This window comes from Schistocerca piceifrons, chromosome X (genome assembly GCF_021461385.2).
Source record: "Schistocerca piceifrons isolate TAMUIC-IGC-003096 chromosome X, iqSchPice1.1, whole genome shotgun sequence".
Lineage (NCBI taxonomy): Eukaryota > Metazoa > Arthropoda > Insecta > Orthoptera > Acrididae > Schistocerca > Schistocerca piceifrons.
In genome coordinates this window covers 523212640-523235525 of record NC_060149.1, presented here as the reverse complement: position 1 = coordinate 523235525, position 22886 = coordinate 523212640, and the positions used below count along the sequence as shown (strand labels likewise).

General features: G+C 42.3%; 1 protein-coding gene across 2 annotated transcripts in view; it reads right to left on the bottom strand.

Annotated features, from left to right (window-relative positions):
• LOC124723212 (amidophosphoribosyltransferase-like) overlaps nt 1–22886 on the bottom strand; it is a 263978-nt gene that overhangs the window by 177332 nt on the left and 63760 nt on the right. The window contains exon 1 of one of the 2 annotated variants that reach the window (XM_047248401.1): nt 4709–4816. The exons of the other annotated variant lie outside the window; for it this stretch is intronic. The gene's annotated coding sequence lies outside the window, so the exon portion shown is untranslated. Of the gene's footprint in view, nt 1–4708; nt 4817–22886 lie in introns of those variants that run through there. 2 annotated transcript variants of the gene reach the window in all.

The window sequence follows — 22886 nt, the reverse complement described above, 5'->3', positions numbered from 1 at the left end:
CAACGCTTCGATTACGCTGGAAACGGGAACAGGAAGTTAGTTTGATAACTCATCTGTACCTTACGAGCCACCTTCCGGTGTGATAGTACAATATATAATGTACCTTCTTCGCCACCGACCTTCCCGCGCCCTCACACACACACACACACACACACACACTCACTCACTCACTAGCTCCCGCCTTCTTCGTCCATTTTCCAATGATATGCGGGGAGAAATTTTGTCGCTTCAGCGGTGGCAAGCGAATAATTTAGAAGTCGCGCACAGGACGGGCTGCCGCTAATCGTGTAACGATGAGCAAAAATGGTTGTGGGTAACAGATGTCCACACGGAATGTACACTTAGGTGACAAAAGTTATGGGATAGCGATATGCCCACATACAGATTGCCGTAGTATAGCGTACACAATGTATAAAATGGCAGGTGATTCATGTAAAGGTTTCCGACGTAATTATAGTGGCACGACGGGAATTAACAGACTTTGAACGTGGAATGGTAGTTGCAACTAGACGCACGAACAATGCACTTCGGAAATCGTTAGAGAATTCAATATTCCGAGATCCACAGTGTCAAGAGAATGCTGAGGATAGCAAATTTGAGACATTAACTTGGGGAACGCAGTGGCCGATGGCTTTCACTTAACGACCAAGAGCAGCAGTGTTTACGTAGCGTTGTCAGTGGTAACAGACAAGCAACGCTGTGTTAAATAACCGCCGAAATCAATGTGGGGCGTACGACGAACGTATCCGTTAGAACAGTGCGGCGAAAATCGGCGTTAATAAGCTATTGCAACAGACGACCGATGCGCCTGGCTTTGCTGCCTCGCCTCTCCTAGGCTCGCGATCATGTCGGTTGGACCCTAGACTATAGAAAAACCGTGACCTGGTCAGATAAGTCCCGATTTCAGTTGGTAAGAATTGATGGCAGGGTTGGAGTGTGGTGCAGACCCCACGAAGCCATGGAACCAAGTTATCAACAAGGCGCTGTGCAAACTGCTGGAGGCTCCATAATGGTGTGGGCTGCGTTTACCTTGAATGAACTGGGTTCTCTGGTCCACTTGAACAAATCATTGAGTGGAAATGGTTAGTTTAGCTATTTGTTCCCAAACAAAGATGGAATTTTTATGGATGACAATGCGCTTTGTCACGGGGTCTTAGTTGTTCGCAATTGGTTTGAAGAACAGTCTGAACAATTGGGGGCGAATGATTTGGCCGCCCAGATCGCCCCACGTGAATCCCATCGAATATTTATGGGATATAATCAAGAGGTCAGTTCATGCAGCGACAACACTTTCGCAATTATGGGCGTCTGCCGGACGTTCCTATGCAGTCCAAAATCGAGTCAGTCACATCCGAATGCCTTGCAAACCTCTATATTCAACGATTCTACCAGCCAGCCAAATGGAGATCCACTATCAGGAACCTTTCAAACTGTCAGGTGCTGATAATGCTGTGTCTCACGAGTACATGGCATCTCCATGTCATTGACAGTGATGGCTTGATAACACCATACAGTACGAACAACATTAATGCACTATTGTGATCACTACTTGTCACAGAGAATTGCATCTGTCATCATCTACATACGAGTCAATGGTGAGTACGTACACGAAGTTACATCGACATCCGACCATGTCTTTCGTGTGCTTCACTTTTCTTGTCAGTCAGTGTAATATAGATTGCCTTATTGTCCCATGCAACGGTCATAAAAACATAAATATATCAGTGTCATCGACAGACAGTCTATTAGGAAACGATGGAAGCAGCGTGTAATATTGCTGGGTACTAGGAGGGTTAATGTGGCATACAACAAACAGGGATCGAATAGAACCGGTACTGTTACAAGCCCTGCGTATGGATCCCAGTTTGTCCAACTTTAGTGTCGTGGTTATAATATGAGACTTATACTGAAGGAGGTACGGATGTTTCGAATATTACGTAACGTGGTCTTTTGGAATTTCCGAATAAAGCTCTCCGCAGTGCACATCGTCTCTCTTTTAACGTCGCAGGCTGCACTATGTTGAGCATTTGTCTCACTCTGACTAAACAAACCCGTGACGAATCGACCAGCTCTTCTTTGAATAGATTCAGTCTTCTGCGTTAATCTAAGCTGGTAAAGGTACGAGGCTGTGTTGCAGTAGTAAAAAATGCGACGAACAAGGCTTTTGTAAACGACCTCTCCAGTGCTTTAATTTCGTTTCAGTAGGATTTTTCCAATGAATCCGAGTTTTCATCTGCCTTCCCCACGGCTGGAGTTATGTGGTCGTCCCCATCTGAAATGATTTCAGACAAAAAAACCGATATAAGTTGTGCCTCATTCCAGTAAGTGATCGCCGATCATGTAATCAAATGATAGCAGATAATTTCGCCTATTTACCGCCATTACGTTACATTTAGTTGTATTTAGAATCAGCCACCAAACTTTGCATGAGGCATCTGCTACCCTCTCTCTACACGTGAAGGTATCGACTTCCTGCACACAAATGCGTGGTTTGTGAAAATCCACACAGAACGCACATATAACCAATCCCAATATTAATAAACACATTACTCCCGGTTCACACTCATGCAACCACACTCAAAAACCATTTTTTCTACACGATACCAGTTTTTAAAAAGAAATTCGTCCTCGCAATAGAAAAAGTTGCCCAGAAGAACTGACTGATTTTAAGTTATGATTTAAAGCTTGCCGACAAGCAGTCCGACATTTAAGTTATTCGGCAAATGATCAAACATTTTTTTGTTGCATACTGAAATCCTTCTAAGCCACTGAAAGCTTTCATACTGGGTAATAAAGGTGAGTTTTTTCATCTAGTGGTATAGGTATAGATATCAATACTCTTCTCAAATTGTGATGGATTATTGATGACTAATTTCCATTAGCGAATGTATTGTGATAGTGCAGTTAAAATGCCAAATTCCTCGAAGAGATACCTACATGACGACTGCGGGGAACATCACGTATTACTCTTACTGCTCGCCTTTGTGTAATCAGGACTTTCTTTCTAAGTGATGAGTTACCCAAGAAAATTATTCCGCAAGACATTATTGAGTAGAAATACGCAAAATATGTCAGGAGGTTGATTCGTTTGTTTCCAAGACTAGCAAATACTTACACGAAGAGCAAAAGTAGCTGAACATTGTTTGAGAATCTCAGTAATATGCTTCTTCGAGATAAAGTTTTCATCAGTACGTACACCCAAAGCTTTGGAGCATTCTCTCTTATTTATTGACTCCTGTTCATGTGCTACATCAAATGTTGGTATGAGTATTTGTTCAAATGGTTCAAATGGCTCTGAGCACTATGGGACTCAACTGCTGAGGTCATTAGTCCCCTAGAACTTAGAACTAGTTAAACCTAACTAACCTAAGGACATCACAAACATCCATGCCCGAAGCAGGATTCGAACCTGCGACCGTAGCGGTCTTGCGGTTCCAGACTGCAGCGCCTTTAACCGCACGGCCACTTCGGCCGGCTTGAGTATTTGTTGTACAGGACTGAATATAGTGCATTTTCCCAAAATTCTAGGGAGCGTCCATTTTCTGAGAATCACTCAATAATTCTTGGAAAACATCATTAACAATCCCTTCTGTTGCTTTCTCCCAAATGAGATTTATTATAACACTACTATCGTCTGCAAGATGTACGAATTCTGCTTGTTGAAATTTAAGTGGAAGTTCGTTCACATACACAGAGTGTTTTTCCAAAGAGTCTTCAGTCCATTTCCTCCGGTGTTTCTGCAGATATTTGCAATTTCGCTTTTTTAATTATTCAGCACAAATTTTTGTACACGGTGTGTTACGTACGATTCAAACTAAATGTGTGTAAAGCCATCCATTCAATAAAACTTGAGTTTTTCTAAGAGTTTAACATGCTCTACACGACAGACGCCTTGGAAATAACAAAAATAATTGGCGATATTTTATTATTTAACTTACAATATTTGGCGATTGAATGTATAAATAACATTCTCCGTCAAGCAATCCTTCTGGAAACCAAACTGTGATATGCTAAGTAAATTTTTTTCTACTTACATGTGACTACTCTTGAGTATTTTCTGAAAAATGCATGACACACAGCTGTATCGTATTCATTTATTATTACTACCGGTTTCGATAATAAAATACCATATTGGTATGAAAAAAATGTGTGTGACACCTTATGGGACTTAACTGCTAAAGTCATCAGTCCCTAAGCTTACACACTACTTAACCTAAATTACCCTAAGGACGAACACACACACCCATGCCCGAGGAAGGATTCGAACATCCGCCGGGACCAGCCGCGCAGTCTATGACAGCAGCGCCCTAGACCGCTCGCTGGTATGAAATATTGAACTATAATACTCACATGTCACACAGACTGAGTCAGGGAGACATTTATTGGCACATTTTATGATACGATTAATTGTGAAAATCTAGGAAAGCGAAAATTCATAAATATGGAGCTGAGGCCCATTGAATAACAGAGTAACTAGACAAACGTGTACATATTATTGAGTACATTACTTTTCCGAATATTTTGGAAAAAGATGTCAGTAAGTACATTGGACGATAATTATTTAAGTCTTATTTAACTTTTATTTCACAAAAAATGTAAATAAAATTGTTTTATTTGTTTACTATATATAGCTTTGATTCATTCCCTACCTGATACAAAAGTAGTTGCCCTATTTAATACCTGTCTAATTTTTTCAGCACACACTTACTTGCATTAAGTACCGATGCATTCAAGTTTGGTTGTTAGCATCTCTCCACATCAGGGGCGGCTTACACATACTTCAAGTGTGTTTTTTCCGCACTGACTCAGAACTCACCTGAAATGAAAAATGAAAATGTTTATTCCAAAGTAAAGTATGGATGTTCTTTTTAGATTTATCGAGAATTTACATGTTTATTACATTAATGTTGTAAATAAACCTAACTCTGCCTACAGGGAACAGCTTTTCACTTCAATTCAACATTATGTCAGTTTTTGGTGCAGTTCTAGAAACTGAAATGCAATGAAATTGTCATATGTAATCAAACGGCAGTTAACATATTCTCATAATCCGTTTCACATGCGACTAGTCATCAACAAATATAAAAAGTTTTACTTGTACTAAAAATACAGTAGTCACCAAAGCGAGCAACAGGTGCAGAATATTCATGTTGCAAGGAACCATTACGTACAAAGTTCGCGCATAATTTATATATCTATGCTGCTGCCAAAACAATCTCATGTCGTCGTGAAAAAATCATTATGTTTACAACACTAGTGACGTTTGCTGGCATAGATCGAGATATACTGGATAGTGCTGGTAATATTTCCAGCCATTCTTCCTCAGCTGCCATTTCAGTTACATTTATCACTTACATAAGAAGAACAAAATGTTTATTTTGCTTTTAGTGAAACATGTACCACCCATTCGTATCAGGCATCATCGCCGGTCTATTAAAAAAAAGATACTTGTTTAACGTATTTTATTAGGAGATATGCAGCGTCTGCTGGCAGCGCCTTTATGTTATCTCGCATTTTACCAGTTCTGCATCACAACCCCAATACAGTGGAAACTCATTTATTAGGACTAGTTGGGATAGGAAGTAGTCCAAATTATGGAAAATCCAGAAATTCGGAAAAAAATGACAACAGTTAAATCCCATAAACATACATGATAAAGTTATGTTCATGTAACCACAAATTCTAGACTGTTTTCACGTATAAGAAGGGACTCTCACTTATAAGGAGGGACTCGAAAGTTTAAGTACGCGGGACAGTACGATTCTTGTGGGCGAAAGTCTGAACTGCACACAGATTCACCGCGAAATTCTGGCGATGTATGGAATGTCGCGTCCAATCGTAGCGAAATGGTGCCGACAATTTGACCCAGATCGCACAGAAGACAATATCCAGGCAGTCGAACTCATTCGCAGCAACCGCAAAGTGACTATCGCTCAGCAGATGTGCATCTCAAGAAGCAGTGGCATTTCCATCGTCCGAGATCGTTCGCAGCAGCGGAAAATGTGCTCACGCTGGGTACCGCTATCTCTGTCACCTGGACGCAAACGCAGCTATTCTGGATTTCCTTGAGCGGTACTCCGCGGAAGGCAATGTCTCCCCAAGCCCCGTCATTGCGGACGACGAGACATGGGTTCATCATTTGACGCTTGCAACAAAGAGAGCGTCTATGGCATGGAGACACACTCCCGTCCTCTGCGGAAGAAATCTGAAGTTGTGCAATCAGCAGAAAAGGTCATGGACACCGTTTCCTTTGACTGTGAAGGAGTAATGTACACACAACAATGGACGAAACTATTAATGCAGATTCCTACTGTGTAATAGTGTCATCGCTGCGCAGCGTCATAAAGAGCAAGAGGCGTGGACAACTAAGCAAAGACATTGTTCTGCTGCCGCAATTCAACCCTCAGTCTGGAGCCCATAACACAATCATTGGTCCATCGTTTTCGATGGGAGATTTGGAAGCATCCGCCACACAGTGCACATCTTGCACCATGCGATTTGCATCTTTTTGGCAAGTCGAAAGAACATCCGGTGAGACACAGAAACAGATTTTCCAGCGATGAGGGCGTCCAGACAATGGTTCACGAATGGCTCCATGACCGAGAAGCGGACTTCTGCCGTCGAGGAATTTAACGATTGGTAGAACGTTTCGAACGTTCTTTACAGAGATTTGTTAACTGTGTTGAAAAATATGGTCATACCTGTGTCACTCTGAATGATAGCGCAGCATTCAATAAAAATTACTTGGCCTGCCATAACAGTGAGTGACTTACTTTCCGAAATCCACTCGCACGTAGGAGGGAGCACTATACGGGTTGACTCTTCCAAGAACGCATTCACACCGTGACGCAGAACCAAGGGCGCCCATTCAACAATGTGAAAGGGGTACGGTGCTAGATCTGGGGGTATGTACAAGGGTTGCCCAGAAAGTAATGCACCGTATTTTTTTTTCTTAGCCGAAAACAATGCTACGAATGCGAAACGTTACGTATGTATTATTTGAAGTCTCCTGAGTGAGCACCCCAAGTTTCCGTCACTTCCGAAAGCTAGCGTAGCTAAAAGACAGTTTCAAAATGGCGTCTGTAGGTGATGTACAAGGGTTGCCCAGAAAGTAATGCACCGTATTTTTTTTTTCTTAGCCGAAAACAATGCTACGAATGCGAAACGTTACGTATGTATTATTTGAAGTCTCCTGAGTGAGCACCCCAAGTTTCCGTCACTTCCGAAAGCTAGCGTAGCTAAAAGACAGTTTCAAAATGGCGTCTGTAGGTGATGTACAAGGGTTGCCCAGAAAGTAATGCACCGTATTTTTTTTTTCTTAGCCGAAAACAATGCTACGAATGCGAAACGTTACGTATGTATTATTTGAAGTCTCCTGAGTGAGCACCCCAAGTTTCCGTCACTTCCGAAAGCTAGCGTAGCTAAAAGACAGTTTCAAAATGGCGTCTGTAGGTGATGTACAAGGGTTGCCCAGAAAGTAATGCACCGTATTTTTTTTTTCTTAGCCGAAAACAATGCTACGAATGCGAAACGTTACGTATGTATTATTTGAAGTCTCCTGAGTGAGCACCCCAAGTTTCCGTCACTTCCGAAAGCTAGCGTAGCTAAAAGACAGTTTCAAAATGGCGTCTGTAGGTGATGTACAAGGGTTGCCCAGAAAGTAATGCACCGTATTTTTTTTTTCTTAGCCGAAAACAATGCTACGAATGCGAAACGTTACGTATGTATTATTTGAAGTCTCCTGAGTGAGCACCCCAAGTTTCCGTCACTTCCGAAAGCTAGCGTAGCTAAAAGACAGTTTCAAAATGGCGTCTGTAGGTGATGTACAAGGGTTGCCCAGAAAGTAATGCACCGTATTTTTTTTTTCTTAGCCGAAAACAATGCTACGAATGCGAAACGTTACGTATGTATTATTTGAAGTCTCCTGAGTGAGCACCCCAAGTTTCCGTCACTTCCGAAAGCTAGCGTAGCTAAAAGACAGTTTCAAAATGGCGTCTGTAGGTGATGTACAAGGGTTGCCCAGAAAGTAATGCACCGTATTTTTTTTTTCTTAGCCGAAAACAATGCTACGAATGCGAAACGTTACGTATGTATTATTTGAAGTCTCCTGAGTGAGCACCCCAAGTTTCCGTCACTTCCGAAAGCTAGCGTAGCTAAAAGACAGTTTCAAAATGGCGTCTGTAGGTGATGTACAAGGGTTGCCCAGAAAGTAATGCACCGTATTTTTTTTTTCTTAGCCGAAAACAATGCTACGAATGCGAAACGTTACGTATGTATTATTTGAAGTCTCCTGAGTGAGCACCCCAAGTTTCCGTCACTTCCGAAAGCTAGCGTAGCTAAAAGACAGTTTCAAAATGGCGTCTGTAGGTGATGTACAAGGGTTGCCCAGAAAGTAATGCACCGTATTTTTTTTTTCTTAGCCGAAAACAATGCTACGAATGCGAAACGTTACGTATGTATTATTTGAAGTCTCCTGAGTGAGCACCCCAAGTTTCCGTCACTTCCGAAAGCTAGCGTAGCTAAAAGACAGTTTCAAAATGGCGTCTGTAGGTGATGTACAAGGGTTGCCCAGAAAGTAATGCACCGTATTTTTTTTTTCTTAGCCGAAAACAATGCTACGAATGCGAAACGTTACGTATGTATTATTTGAAGTCTCCTGAGTGAGCACCCCAAGTTTCCGTCACTTCCGAAAGCTAGCGTAGCTAAAAGACAGTTTCAAAATGGCGTCTGTAGGTGATGTACAAGGGTTGCCCAGAAAGTAATGCACCGTATTTTTTTTTTCTTAGCCGAAAACAATGCTACGAATGCGAAACGTTACGTATGTATTATTTGAAGTCTCCTGAGTGAGCACCCCAAGTTTCCGTCACTTCCGAAAGCTAGCGTAGCTAAAAGACAGTTTCAAAATGGCGTCTGTAGGTGATGTACAAGGGTTGCCCAGAAAGTAATGCACCGTATTTTTTTTTTCTTAGCCGAAAACAATGCTACGAATGCGAAACGTTACGTATGTATTATTTGAAGTCTCCTGAGTGAGCACCCCAAGTTTCCGTCACTTCCGAAAGCTAGCGTAGCTAAAAGACAGTTTCAAAATGGCGTCTGTAGGTGATGTACAAGGGTTGCCCAGAAAGTAATGCACCGTATTTTTTTTTTCTTAGCCGAAAACAATGCTACGAATGCGAAACGTTACGTATGTATTATTTGAAGTCTCCTGAGTGAGCACCCCAAGTTTCCGTCACTTCCGAAAGCTAGCGTAGCTAAAAGACAGTTTCAAAATGGCGTCTGTAGGTGATGTACAAGGGTTGCCCAGAAAGTAATGCACCGTATTTTTTTTTTCTTAGCCGAAAACAATGCTACGAATGCGAAACGTTACGTATGTATTATTTGAAGTCTCCTGAGTGAGCACCCCAAGTTTCCGTCACTTCCGAAAGCTAGCGTAGCTAAAAGACAGTTTCAAAATGGCGTCTGTAGGTGATGTACAAGGGTTGCCCAGAAAGTAATGCACCGTATTTTTTTTTTCTTAGCCGAAAACAATGCTACGAATGCGAAACGTTACGTATGTATTATTTGAAGTCTCCTGAGTGAGCACCCCAAGTTTCCGTCACTTCCGAAAGCTAGCGTAGCTAAAAGACAGTTTCAAAATGGCGTCTGTAGGTGATGTACAAGGGTTGCCCAGAAAGTAATGCACCGTATTTTTTTTTTCTTAGCCGAAAACAATGCTACGAATGCGAAACGTTACGTATGTATTATTTGAAGTCTCCTGAGTGAGCACCCCAAGTTTCCGTCACTTCCGAAAGCTAGCGTAGCTAAAAGACAGTTTCAAAATGGCGTCTGTAGGTGATGTACAAGGGTTGCCCAGAAAGTAATGCACCGTATTTTTTTTTTCTTAGCCGAAAACAATGCTACGAATGCGAAACGTTACGTATGTATTATTTGAAGTCTCCTGAGTGAGCACCCCAAGTTTCCGTCACTTCCGAAAGCTAGCGTAGCTAAAAGACAGTTTCAAAATGGCGTCTGTAGGTGATGTACAAGGGTTGCCCAGAAAGTAATGCACCGTATTTTTTTTTTCTTAGCCGAAAACAATGCTACGAATGCGAAACGTTACGTATGTATTATTTGAAGTCTCCTGAGTGAGCACCCCAAGTTTCCGTCACTTCCGAAAGCTAGCGTAGCTAAAAGACAGTTTCAAAATGGCGTCTGTAGGTGATGTACAAGGGTTGCCCAGAAAGTAATGCACCGTATTTTTTTTTTCTTAGCCGAAAACAATGCTACGAATGCGAAACGTTACGTATGTATTATTTGAAGTCTCCTGAGTGAGCACCCCAAGTTTCCGTCACTTCCGAAAGCTAGCGTAGCTAAAAGACAGTTTCAAAATGGCGTCTGTAGGTGATGTACAAGGGTTGCCCAGAAAGTAATGCACCGTATTTTTTTTTTCTTAGCCGAAAACAATGCTACGAATGCGAAACGTTACGTATGTATTATTTGAAGTCTCCTGAGTGAGCACCCCAAGTTTCCGTCACTTCCGAAAGCTAGCGTAGCTAAAAGACAGTTTCAAAATGGCGTCTGTAGGTGATGTACAAGGGTTGCCCAGAAAGTAATGCACCGTATTTTTTTTTTCTTAGCCGAAAACAATGCTACGAATGCGAAACGTTACGTATGTATTATTTGAAGTCTCCTGAGTGAGCACCCCAAGTTTCCGTCACTTCCGAAAGCTAGCGTAGCTAAAAGACAGTTTCAAAATGGCGTCTGTAGGTGATGTACAAGGGTTGCCCAGAAAGTAATGCACCGTATTTTTTTTTTCTTAGCCGAAAACAATGCTACGAATGCGAAACGTTACGTATGTATTATTTGAAGTCTCCTGAGTGAGCACCCCAAGTTTCCGTCACTTCCGAAAGCTAGCGTAGCTAAAAGACAGTTTCAAAATGGCGTCTGTAGGTGATGTACAAGGGTTGCCCAGAAAGTAATGCACCGTATTTTTTTTTTCTTAGCCGAAAACAATGCTACGAATGCGAAACGTTACGTATGTATTATTTGAAGTCTCCTGAGTGAGCACCCCAAGTTTCCGTCACTTCCGAAAGCTAGCGTAGCTAAAAGACAGTTTCAAAATGGCGTCTGTAGGTGATGTACAAGGGTTGCCCAGAAAGTAATGCACCGTATTTTTTTTTTCTTAGCCGAAAACAATGCTACGAATGCGAAACGTTACGTATGTATTATTTGAAGTCTCCTGAGTGAGCACCCCAAGTTTCCGTCACTTCCGAAAGCTAGCGTAGCTAAAAGACAGTTTCAAAATGGCGTCTGTAGGTGATGTACAAGGGTTGCCCAGAAAGTAATGCACCGTATTTTTTTTTTCTTAGCCGAAAACAATGCTACGAATGCGAAACGTTACGTATGTATTATTTGAAGTCTCCTGAGTGAGCACCCCAAGTTTCCGTCACTTCCGAAAGCTAGCGTAGCTAAAAGACAGTTTCAAAATGGCGTCTGTAGGTGATGTACAAGGGTTGCCCAGAAAGTAATGCACCGTATTTTTTTTTTCTTAGCCGAAAACAATGCTACGAATGCGAAACGTTACGTATGTATTATTTGAAGTCTCCTGAGTGAGCACCCCAAGTTTCCGTCACTTCCGAAAGCTAGCGTAGCTAAAAGACAGTTTCAAAATGGCGTCTGTAGGTGATGTACAAGGGTTGCCCAGAAAGTAATGCACCGTATTTTTTTTTTCTTAGCCGAAAACAATGCTACGAATGCGAAACGTTACGTATGTATTATTTGAAGTCTCCTGAGTGAGCACCCCAAGTTTCCGTCACTTCCGAAAGCTAGCGTAGCTAAAAGACAGTTTCAAAATGGCGTCTGTAGGTGATGTACAAGGGTTGCCCAGAAAGTAATGCACCATATTTTTTTTTTCTTAGCCGAAAACAATGCTACGAATGCGAAACGTTACGTATGTATTATTTGAAGTCTCCTGAGTGAGCACCCCAAGTTTCCGTCACTTCCGAAAGCTAGCGTAGCTAAAAGACAGTTTCAAAATGGCGTCTGTAGGTGATGTACAAGGGTTGCCCAGAAAGTAATGCACCGTATTTTTTTTTTCTTAGCCGAAAACAATGCTACGAATGCGAAACGTTACGTATGTATTATTTGAAGTCTCCTGAGTGAGCACCCCAAGTTTCCGTCACTTCCGAAAGCTAGCGTAGCTAAAAGACAGTTTCAAAATGGCGTCTGTAGGTGATGTACAAGGGTTGCCCAGAAAGTAATGCACCGTATTTTTTTTTTCTTAGCCGAAAACAATGCTACGAATGCGAAACGTTACGTATGTATTATTTGAAGTCTCCTGAGTGAGCACCCCAAGTTTCCGTCACTTCCGAAAGCTAGCGTAGCTAAAAGACAGTTTCAAAATGGCGTCTGTAGGTGATGTACAAGGGTTGCCCAGAAAGTAATGCACCGTATTTTTTTTTTTCTTAGCCGAAAACAATGCTACGAATGCGAAACGTTACGTATGTATGAAGTCTCCCGAGTGAGGGCGCCAAGTTTCCATCACTTCCGATAGATAGCGTATCTGCAGGAGAGTTTCAAAATGGCGTCTGTAGGTGATGTACGCGACAAGCAACTTGCCGTCATTGAATTTCTCACTGCATAGAAGAAACTGTGGTGAATATTCACAAACGCTCGTGCAAAGTCTATGGAGCTGCCGACAGAAGTACTGTTAGTCGCTGGGCACGGAGGGTGAGGTTATCAGAAGGCGGTTCGGCGGAGCTCCACGATTTGCAGCGGTCGCGACCATCCACGGCTGTCACACCTGACATGTCGCAGCGAGCTGATGTCATTCGCGAGGACAGACGCACTACGACTCGGCAGTTGGCGCTGCATCTGTCTATCAGCAAAGGAAATGTGGATGCAATTATCCGCAGTCTTGGATATTCAAAACTGTGTGCAAGATGGGTCCCACGGTGTCTAACGCTGGACCAAAAATCGCACTGAAAAAACATTTGTCTTTATTTGTTGCAACGTTTTGAAGCTGTGGGGAGGCATTCTTGCCCCCTATTTTGACAGGCCATGAAATCTAGGTTCACCATTTTGAGTCCGAAACAAAACGACAGTCGATGGAATGGAGCCATTCCCACTCCCCACATAAGAAAAAATTCAAAGCAACTGCTTCCGCCGGTAAGGTCATGATTACCGTGTTCTGGGACTGTGAAGGTGTGATGCTCATTGATGTGATGCCAAGAGGCGGTACCATTAATTCAGAAGAATACGTCAACACATTAACAAAACTCAAGACGCGCTTCCGGCGACTTTGGCGCCACAGTAACACAGGAAATGTTTTGCTGCAACACGATAACGCTCGGCCCCACACAAGTCTGAGGACTGCTGAACACGTCGCAAAACAGGGTTGGACAGTGTTACCCCATCCACCCTACGGCCCTGACCTAGCCCCCTCGGACTTCCACTTGACTGGTTCATTAAAGGATGCCATTCGTGGAAGACATTTTGAGGACGATAAGGAGGTGAGTCACAACAGGACAAGGATTGGCACCGACAGGACGTACACGCTCTAGTTTCGCGCTGGAGGAAGGCCACAGAACGGGATGGAGATTACGTGGAAAAATAGGGTGTGTAGATAAAACACCATTCTTACGTGTGTGTAATTCTCATTATGCTCAATAAACAATTGTTGAAGAAACAACACGGTGCATTACTTTCTGGTCAACCCTCGTAATATTTTTAATGTTTTGGAAGACGAACGGTGAATTATACGTAGCCATAGAAAAGTTCCAGTTCCGACCTTGTTAAAAACCTGTGAAATAACGCCTTTTAAATCATTTAAAATGTGTGTGTGAAATCTTATGGGACTTTACTGATAAGGTCATCAGTCCCTCAGCTTACACACTACTTAGCCTAAATTATCCTAAGGACAAACACATACACCCATGCCCGAGGGAAGACTCGAACCTCCGCCGGGACCAGAAGCACAGTCCATGATTGCAGCGCCTCAGACCGCTCGGCTAATCCCGCGCGGCTTAAATCATTTTCTTGAAAGAAAAAAAGCCTGACCACGCTACACCTTTTTCCTTTCCCTGAGATCTGGCCCGGGTATAAATGCGACGCTGGTGTGATGTACGTTCCGTCTCAAATTCGCGTGGGCAACTTGTCTGCGCCATGCATAACGGGCCCACGTCGGCCTCATATATTTGCATTATTCCGCTTCAGTTTGCAAGGACAATTACTGGCAGCAATGCTAAAACTGCCTACGAAGAGATCCGAAAGTAGCTGCGAAGGCCGAGCACATTAGTGCTACCGAGAATTTATACTTCCTCTTTACTTCTGTAGTCGCATATTCATCGGTTACCTCCGAAAGCAACATCAGAAAATAAAAAAGTGGTGATTTATTGGTTGAACGGAAGTGCTGGGAAACGCCTACGTATCAATTTTGTTTTTCTTAAAAATAAATATAGCTATCGCCGTTCTGAACGTGAATTGTGCAGATGCAAAAATCCAATCGCTGGAAATTGCGATTCAGTTAAATGAGCGACTTTTTGAGCTATTTACCGAAGGCAGACAAAAGTCATTTAGTGCCAGCGATACAACTGTATGTGATTGGGCGCAAGATATTGCCAACGCGATAGGCGCTAAGGAATTTACATCGTCTCAAAGTTGGATTAACCGCTTCAAAAGAGCACATAGAATTGCGGCAAAAAAAGTAGCAAAATTAATATCGAAAAACAGATCGGAAAACGAAGTGGTTTGAACCGAAATTATAGAAGCTTTTATTACGAATGCAAATCGTAAGGACGCTAATTCTTGTTACTCTTACGTTTACAGTAAACATCAGGTTTTCAAAAAGACATGCGTGGTAAAAGAACACTGTCGTACAAAGGAGAAAATTATACAGAGCCGACTGTGTGTGTGTGTGTGTGTGTGTGTGTGTGTGTGTGTGTGTGTGTGTGTGTGAATTCCTAAGGGACCAAACTGCTTAGGTCATCGGTCTCTAAACTTACACATTACCTAAACTAACTTATACTAAGAACAAAACACACACCCATGCCCAAGGGAGGACTCGAACCTCCGGCGGGAGGGACCGGAGGCGACTGTCCAGTTCTCAGTTGCACTCACACATTCATACACTTTAATGCCCATAATAGTCTGAATAGTTCCTGCCTAAACTATATGTATGTCTTCGAGAATCAATCGGACTTTTTGGGCTACGTGAGAAAAGAAAAAGTTATACGCAGACAATCTTGTAGAAGACGCATCGAAGCCGAAAAATAATGGGAAATGAAAACGTTACAGTTTTCATGCATCATGCTTTTCTTCCGTTCTGCGGGAACGAATCTCTTCTCCTTCTAGATTCGTGGTCATGTCGTAAAGAACTGATTGATTAAAAGCTGTATTTCGAGCTCACCCTGACAGAGAAATAGTGGTACTTCAGATTCGACCGGCACGACGAACGTACGTTCATCGTCAGACAGACAATTTTTCGGTCAGTAGAAGGCATTTTACAGAAAACACAGAAAATTATTGTGTGTAAGTAACTGCAGTTTCCAGTCTACTATCACGACAATATTCTCAAGTTGCAGTTAGTAGTACATTGTCAATTTTGTCCTCCACGGTTTCAAAATTTGATTAAATATGCGTGGCACTTCTTGAAGTATACTGAAATCAGGCCTGATTAATTTCTAAGAGCGGACCAGTTTTGTCTAAGGACGTCTAATAATGTCTGTGACTCGTGGGGTTGTCATATGTTGTCTTTATTTGTGTGTTCTTGGTGCACAATAAAGGTCTTTTGGAACACTGGATAAATATTTCGCATTTTTGCGGTAGTTACAAAAAAATCATTAATTTTTGACGTGTTCTAAACTGTATATTTATTTTGTGTATTCCATAGCAGTTTGGAAAGAATTTTGTATATACACTTGTCAACGAATGGTTACAATCGCTTTCACAGGGCGAATCAGCTATTGCATTGCTGGGGCAATAGATTGTCGTGTAGCTAACGCCACCTTGGCCCTAGATGTGTTGGCATAACATAGCGAGCGAGGTCACCGCTGTACAATAAGGCAGTTACAAGCGCGGAAACCACGCGACAAATGTCATACTTCATAATTATTATTTTTTTTCAAACTTCCAAGTCATGGCAGCAGCCAAAATATTGCGTACAGTCGTTTTCTAACGTTAACTCACAGTGGTAAAAAAAGGAACACAGGTTTCGGCATAACAAGTCTGACCATTCCCTTGACAGTATTACCCCGCAAATATTAAAACGACGTTCATAGGATTTGTCGACTCAGACAAAGCGTTCTGATATTATAAAATGGTGCAATCTGTTCGACATTCTCAGGAAAAAAGCAGATAATATGCAAAATGTACAAAGACTAAGAGGGGAAATTAGAATGGAAGACCAAAAACGAAGTGTTCACGTAAGAAAGACAAGGATGCAGTCTTTCGCTCCTACTGCTCAATTTTTGGATCGAAGAAGCAATGGCAACAACAAAAGAGAGATTGAGAAATGAGATTAAAATTCATCGTGGAAGGATATCAATGGTCAAATTCGCTGATGACATCGTTATGCTCACTGAAAGTGAGGATGAGTTACAGCCTTGTGACCGCGAACATGGCTTGAAAATAGACAGGAGAAAGACGAAAGTATGGAGGAGGAGGAGTAGGAGTAGCAGCGGCAGCAAGGAGACAAGTGATAATTTACTATCAAAATTGGGGACAACGAAGCAGACTAAGTAAAAGAATTCTGCTAACTTGGGGGAAAAAAGGGCGGCAAAGCAAGAGCGACATAAAAATCAGTTTAACACAAGCAAAGAAGGCAGTCGACTAGCGTCAAACATATAGTTTAATTTAAGGAAGAAATTTCTGAAAATGTAAGTTTGGAGCACAAAATTGTATGCAAGTGAATCATGGACGGTCAGAAAAACCAGATGAATTTGAGATGTGGCGTCCAGAAGGATGTAGAAAATTAGATGGGCTGGTATGTCGAGAAATGAGGAGGTTGTCTGCAGGACCGGTGAGTAAAGGAACATTTAGAAAGCATTGACAGGGAGGAGGGACGGGATGATAGGACATGCGTTAACGTATCAAGAAATGATTGCCGTGGTACTTGTGGGAACTGTAGAGGGCAAGACTGAAGGGGAAGACACAGACAGGAATAAAATCAACAAATAACGGAGGACGGTGGTTGAAGGTGCTACTCTGGCATTAAGAGGAACTCGTGGCGGGCCGTATCAAACCAGTCAGAAGACTAATGACAAAATCTGAAGGGTTCGAGAAGTTCAGCACGAATCTTGTAACCGTGGTTCTTTCTGTTACAGACATGCCACATTTACGTAGGACTGTCATTGGTTAAAAATGCACGTGATAGAGCGTGGAGTAGAGGTCGCACAGACCACGGGGTCGATAGTGTGTACAAATGGTCTCAGAAGCGCCTACCCGCTCTGTATGCACATTCCGCAAAGGTAAGCCGGCACCTTTCCTAAGCACAGATACTGTGTGCTGACTGCTCGCTACCGGAACGCCCAAGTGCGATACCCTCGTTCCCAGATCAGAAGGCACCCACGCTCCCTTCAGAAGACAGGATAGATTACAGTTTATGATTTCTTCGACATCGAGTTCATTCCAAGAGACCGTCTTAGCTGACAAAGAAAGCATTCGCCCAACAGTCACCGAATTTGCTCATCTTTCGCATGACTGTAGTTCATACTTAAATGTAACAAATGCTTCTCTAGTACGATGGCCTTCTCAAGTGTTTGCGAGAAATCGATGTTCAAAGTTTAAGTGTCTACAGAATACCACAAAAGACCAGCAGCCGTCGAGCAGCAGGTTTAGTGTGTTCCAGTCACGTCATTTTTTTCCTAGTCTTCCACGAAACACTTGTATCGCTGTGTTTCGTCGGAAAGGGACAACAATAATAACACTTCTGGCAAATTTAAAGATCTTGGACAAATTATATAGAAGAATGGATTAGAAAAACGTGCAATATATGCAAGAGTTGGTAAAATGGAAAAGGGATACAATTTCACAAAAAATATCTACAGCAATAAATGTGTATCTCGAAAAACAAATGAAAACACGATACCACAGCGTAAGACCAAAATGCTTATATGCATGTGAATTCTTTACGACGAAAAAGAGGAGAGGTTCTTGAGAGACGGATTAATAGAAAACAATGGATCCATTGCGAACTACAGATGGCTAGAAAATAAAAAGTAACGAGGAGATCTACAAAAACATAGAGAAAATATAATACTGAAAATGTGCACTGTCTTTCGTGATATTTGAAGGATTCTCGATCAAAAAGTTCGTGAGCCTGAAAAATTGATTTAACTTTTTTATACCTTCGGGCATAAATGATCCAAATATTCAAATGGCTCAGAACACTATGGGACTTAACGTCTATGGTCATCAGTCCCCTAGAACTTAGAACTACTTAAACCTAACTAACCTAAGGACATCACACAACACCCAGTCATCACAAGGCAGAGAAAATCCCTGACCCCGCCGGGAATCGAACCCGGGAACCCGGGCGTGGGAAGCGAGAACGCTACCGCACGACCACGAGCTGCGGACTAATGATTCAAATATATCAAGGCCACACAATACCCGACTGCACGGCACTGTCTACATAATGCATCAGACAAATATCCTCCAGATCCTAAGCTAAACATTGAAATTTAGATTCTCAGTCGACACCTGATTTGCTGTACATGATTTCGAGCATTGTTCAAAGGTATGACAAATGTTTGTCGATTTTATTTCTTATGACTGTAGAATTCATTTCACAAAAATACTCGATAGGTCTTTTTTCAAGTATTTTTTTATTTTTAAGTTTGTTTTCAGGTAACGTGATATTTTTTTACACCTAATTTGCCCGTCTAGTTTCTTCTTTTCTCTAAATGTCCTAAACTTGGTACTTTATTTGGAAGTAGCGTTTTTGACAGTTAAATATCACACCAAAGAATGTTTGTATGCGCAAAATACATACGCCTTGTAGAGGTGAATTATTTGGCACCTCATTTACATAGCTAGCAAAAGCTGCTCGGGAAATATTTCAATTTTCGGCCAAATGTCTAATTTTTCTTAATCACCGTAATAACTTCCACTGAATTAAACTCTTTTTTTTCTCAACAACAGGCATCACTCTGATCGATTTGATACCCATTTTTCGATTTCCCCCTCTTCGTTTGACTATCAGCATTCGCACAAAAACCCATTGTGTAATTTATCGAGAGTCTTGTTTTCTCTCCTCTCAAACATTAGACCAAAAATATGGAACAAGTATCACAAGTAATGGCGACGTGCAGACTTATCTTCATCTACCCAATGAATGAGGACATGCTAACGATACAATTACTCTTGTATTTCTCGAAAAAGAAATCGACAATGGCACGGATTACAGACATGACGAAAGAACTAGAAGGAAATAATACCGAAGATTCGCAAATAACAGGCAGAAACCTATGTAAGAATATATTACTAAATATAGAAGGCTTCCAAGGCAGAAGAAATCGGTAACAACATGCACAGAAGAAAAGAAGAGGCCACATGGGCATAAGATGGAGTACTGAAAAAACAACAAAGAGGAATTGAAGTTGTTAAGTCGTCCAAACTGGTCAGTACGAAGATAAAAAATGATAATCGTTGTGGTACATTCGTGGCGAGATGTAGTCAAGATCGTCATGAATAGTCAAGGAGTCGCCATGAAATGATCATTTCTTAATCGATATAGTCATGTGTGTATCACAGTTAAGCCACGCGGAGCTATACCTGCTTTAAATAATGGACACTTTATTTGCGACACGCGTATCAATGTATCGACGATTCATTTCTATAGACTATACGTCACCGCAAAAGCACCACAATAACAGTCGTTGTTGTTGTTCCTTTCCTAAAAAAAGCAACGTTGTTTGTAGCGACTAGTGTTCGCATAAGATGAGGAAAAACAGAGACATGACTCGAACACAGTACGAGCAGACTTCAACTCTGCCGCCTTGGACGACTGTGCCAACGCCGCCGTTCGACGGCTGGTGTTCTCCTATGTCATTCAACATGTTCGTAAAACATGGAACCTAGATTTCACGAAAAAGCATGAAAAGCACATCTAAGTGCGTACTATAAATGTGAGAATTGTGAGCAAGATAAGTGGTTCAATGTGTGTGCCCTTCCCTTTTCTGTTGGGAAAGGGTAAGGAAGTACATCGGTTGTGAGTTTGTTGGCTTTGTTTTTGGTTTAAAAACGAAATTCTGAAAATGCTGAGGAAGCAGAGGCTCTTGTACTCTCGATTCAAAAGAGAACACGCAAATGACAAGTAAAGGTTAACACGGACTCCTGCGTCTGTGAAAAGCTCTATGCACGAAGCACAGAACAACTACCACCGTCATACCTCAGCTAAAGAACGAACAGAAAACCCGGGAAAATTCTGGTGCTGTGTAAAATCGCTGTGCGGGTCAAAGGCTTCTATGCAGTCGCTTGTTGAACAGTCTGGCGTGGCAGCTGAAGATAGCCAAACGAAAGCTCAAGTTTTAAATTTCACGTTTAAGAAATCTTCCGCGCAGGAGGATCTTAAGACATACGTTCGTTTGAGAATCGAGCGAACTCCCGTGTAGACGACATAGTAACAGGAATCCCTGGCGTAGAGAAACAAGTGAAAGAGTTGAAAACAAATAAGTCACCAGGTCCGGGTGGAATCCCAATTCGGTTTTACACAGAGCACTCTACGGCATTGACTCCTTACCTAGCTTGCATATATCGCGAATCTCTTGCCCGGCGCAAAGTCCGAAGCGCCTGGAAAAAAGCGCAGGTGACTCCTGTACATAAGAAGGCTAATAGAACGGACCAACAAAATCGCAGACCAATATTTCTAATATCGGTTTCCTGCAAAAGCCTTGAACATATTCTCAGTTCGAACACAATAAATTTTCTCGAGTCCGAGAAGCTTATGTCCCCGAATCAACATGGTTTTAGAAAGCATGGCTCGTGCGAAACTCAGCTTGTCCTTTTCTCACAAGATATACTTGAGAACTACGGACGAAGGGCAATAGGCAGATTCCATATTTTTAGATTTCCGGAAAGCATTTGACACGGTGCCCCACTGGAGGCTGTTAACGAAGGTACGAGAGTATGGAATAGGACCCCAGATATGTGAGTGGCTCGACGACTTTGCAAACAATACAACCCAGTATGTTGTCCTCGACGGTGAGTGTTCATTAGAGACAAGGATATTGTCAGGAATGTCCCACGAAAGTGTGGTACGACAGCTGTTGGCGGACAGGGTGCACAGTAATCCGCAGTTGTTTGCTGATGATGCTGAGGTGTAGGGAAAGGTGTCAAAGCTGAGTGACTATAGGTGGATACAAGATGACTTATACAAAATTTCTATTTGGTGTGATGAATGGCAGGTAGCTCTAAATGTCGAAAAATGTAAGTCAATGTGGATGAGTAGGAAGAACAAACTTGTAGTGTTCGGATACAATATTGCCAGTGTCTTGTGTGACAGTCAAGTTGTTTGAATGTTTGGGCGTAACGTTGCAAAGCGATATGAAATGGAACGAGCATGTGAGAACTGTGGTAGGGAAGGCCGACTTCACATTATTGGGAGAATTTTAGGAAAGAGTGGTTCACTTGTAAAGGAGACCACATATAGAACGCTGGTGCGACCTATTCTTGAGTACTGCTCGAGTGTTTGGGATCCGTACCAGGTCAAACTGAAGGACGACATCGAAATAATTCAGAGGCGGCCTGCTAGATTTGTTACCAGTTAGTTAGAACAACACGTAAGTGTTGCAGAGTTGATTCGGGAACTCTAATGGGAATCCCTGGAGGGAAGAAGACGTTCTTTTCGAGGAACACAACTGAAAAAATTTACGGATCTGACATTTAAAGCCGAGTACAGAGCGGTTCTGCTGCCACCAACATACATAACGGGTAAGGACTACTAAGACAAGACACGAGAATTTAGGGCTCAAACAGAGGCATATAGACAGTTGTTTTCCCCTCGCCGTATTTGCGAGTGGAACAGGAAAGGAAATAACTAGTAGTGGTACAGGGTAACCCTCGCTACATGTCGTACGGTCGCTTGTGGAGTATGTACGTTGATGTAGATGTAGAGAGCATCATATGACCATCTGCTGCTGTACGCTGCCAACTAGATTTTCACTTATTTTTTCAAACACTGCGGATATTCACCCAGAGGCTGCGCTCTCACCTCTCCTACTCATTCTGTGTATCGACATATACTGACAAGTCAAAATAATAAGACCACCACGCAACGCGAGACTGAATGCCACTTGGATGCACGACGGGTACGTGACGCTGTAAGGAAAGTACATAGTCGGAGCAAAGACCAATGGTGAGTCATTGCAGCGACGATACGGGCCGCAAATGGGGAAATCCAGTAACATAAGAGACTGACACAGGGCGTATTGTTATGGCCCAGTACCTGGGAATGGGCATCTCGGAAACTTTGAAGTTGGTACGCTGTTCGCGTGTTACTGTCTTGAGTATCTATGGAAAGTGACTGAAGGACACTGAAAACACGAGCTGGTGACGATGCGTTCACAGCTTGTCATAAAAAAAAATGAAGGTCGGAAGCTTTCCAGCTATGTAACGCAAGAAAATCGCGTATGGAACAGATCTGACGACACAATACAATGCTAGTGCAGACAAGTGTCTCGGGGCACACTGCTCAGTACACATTGTTCAGCATGCGGCTCGGAAATCAGACGACCCCTACGTGCTCCCAAGCTGACCCAACAGAATCGTTAATTACGATTTCAGTGGGCACGGGATCATCGGAATTGCATCATGAATCAAAGGGAACGTGCCGCCTGCTCGGATGAACTACATCTGTTGCTACACCAGCTCGACAGTAGTTAGTAGAGATTAGATTAATACTAGTTCTA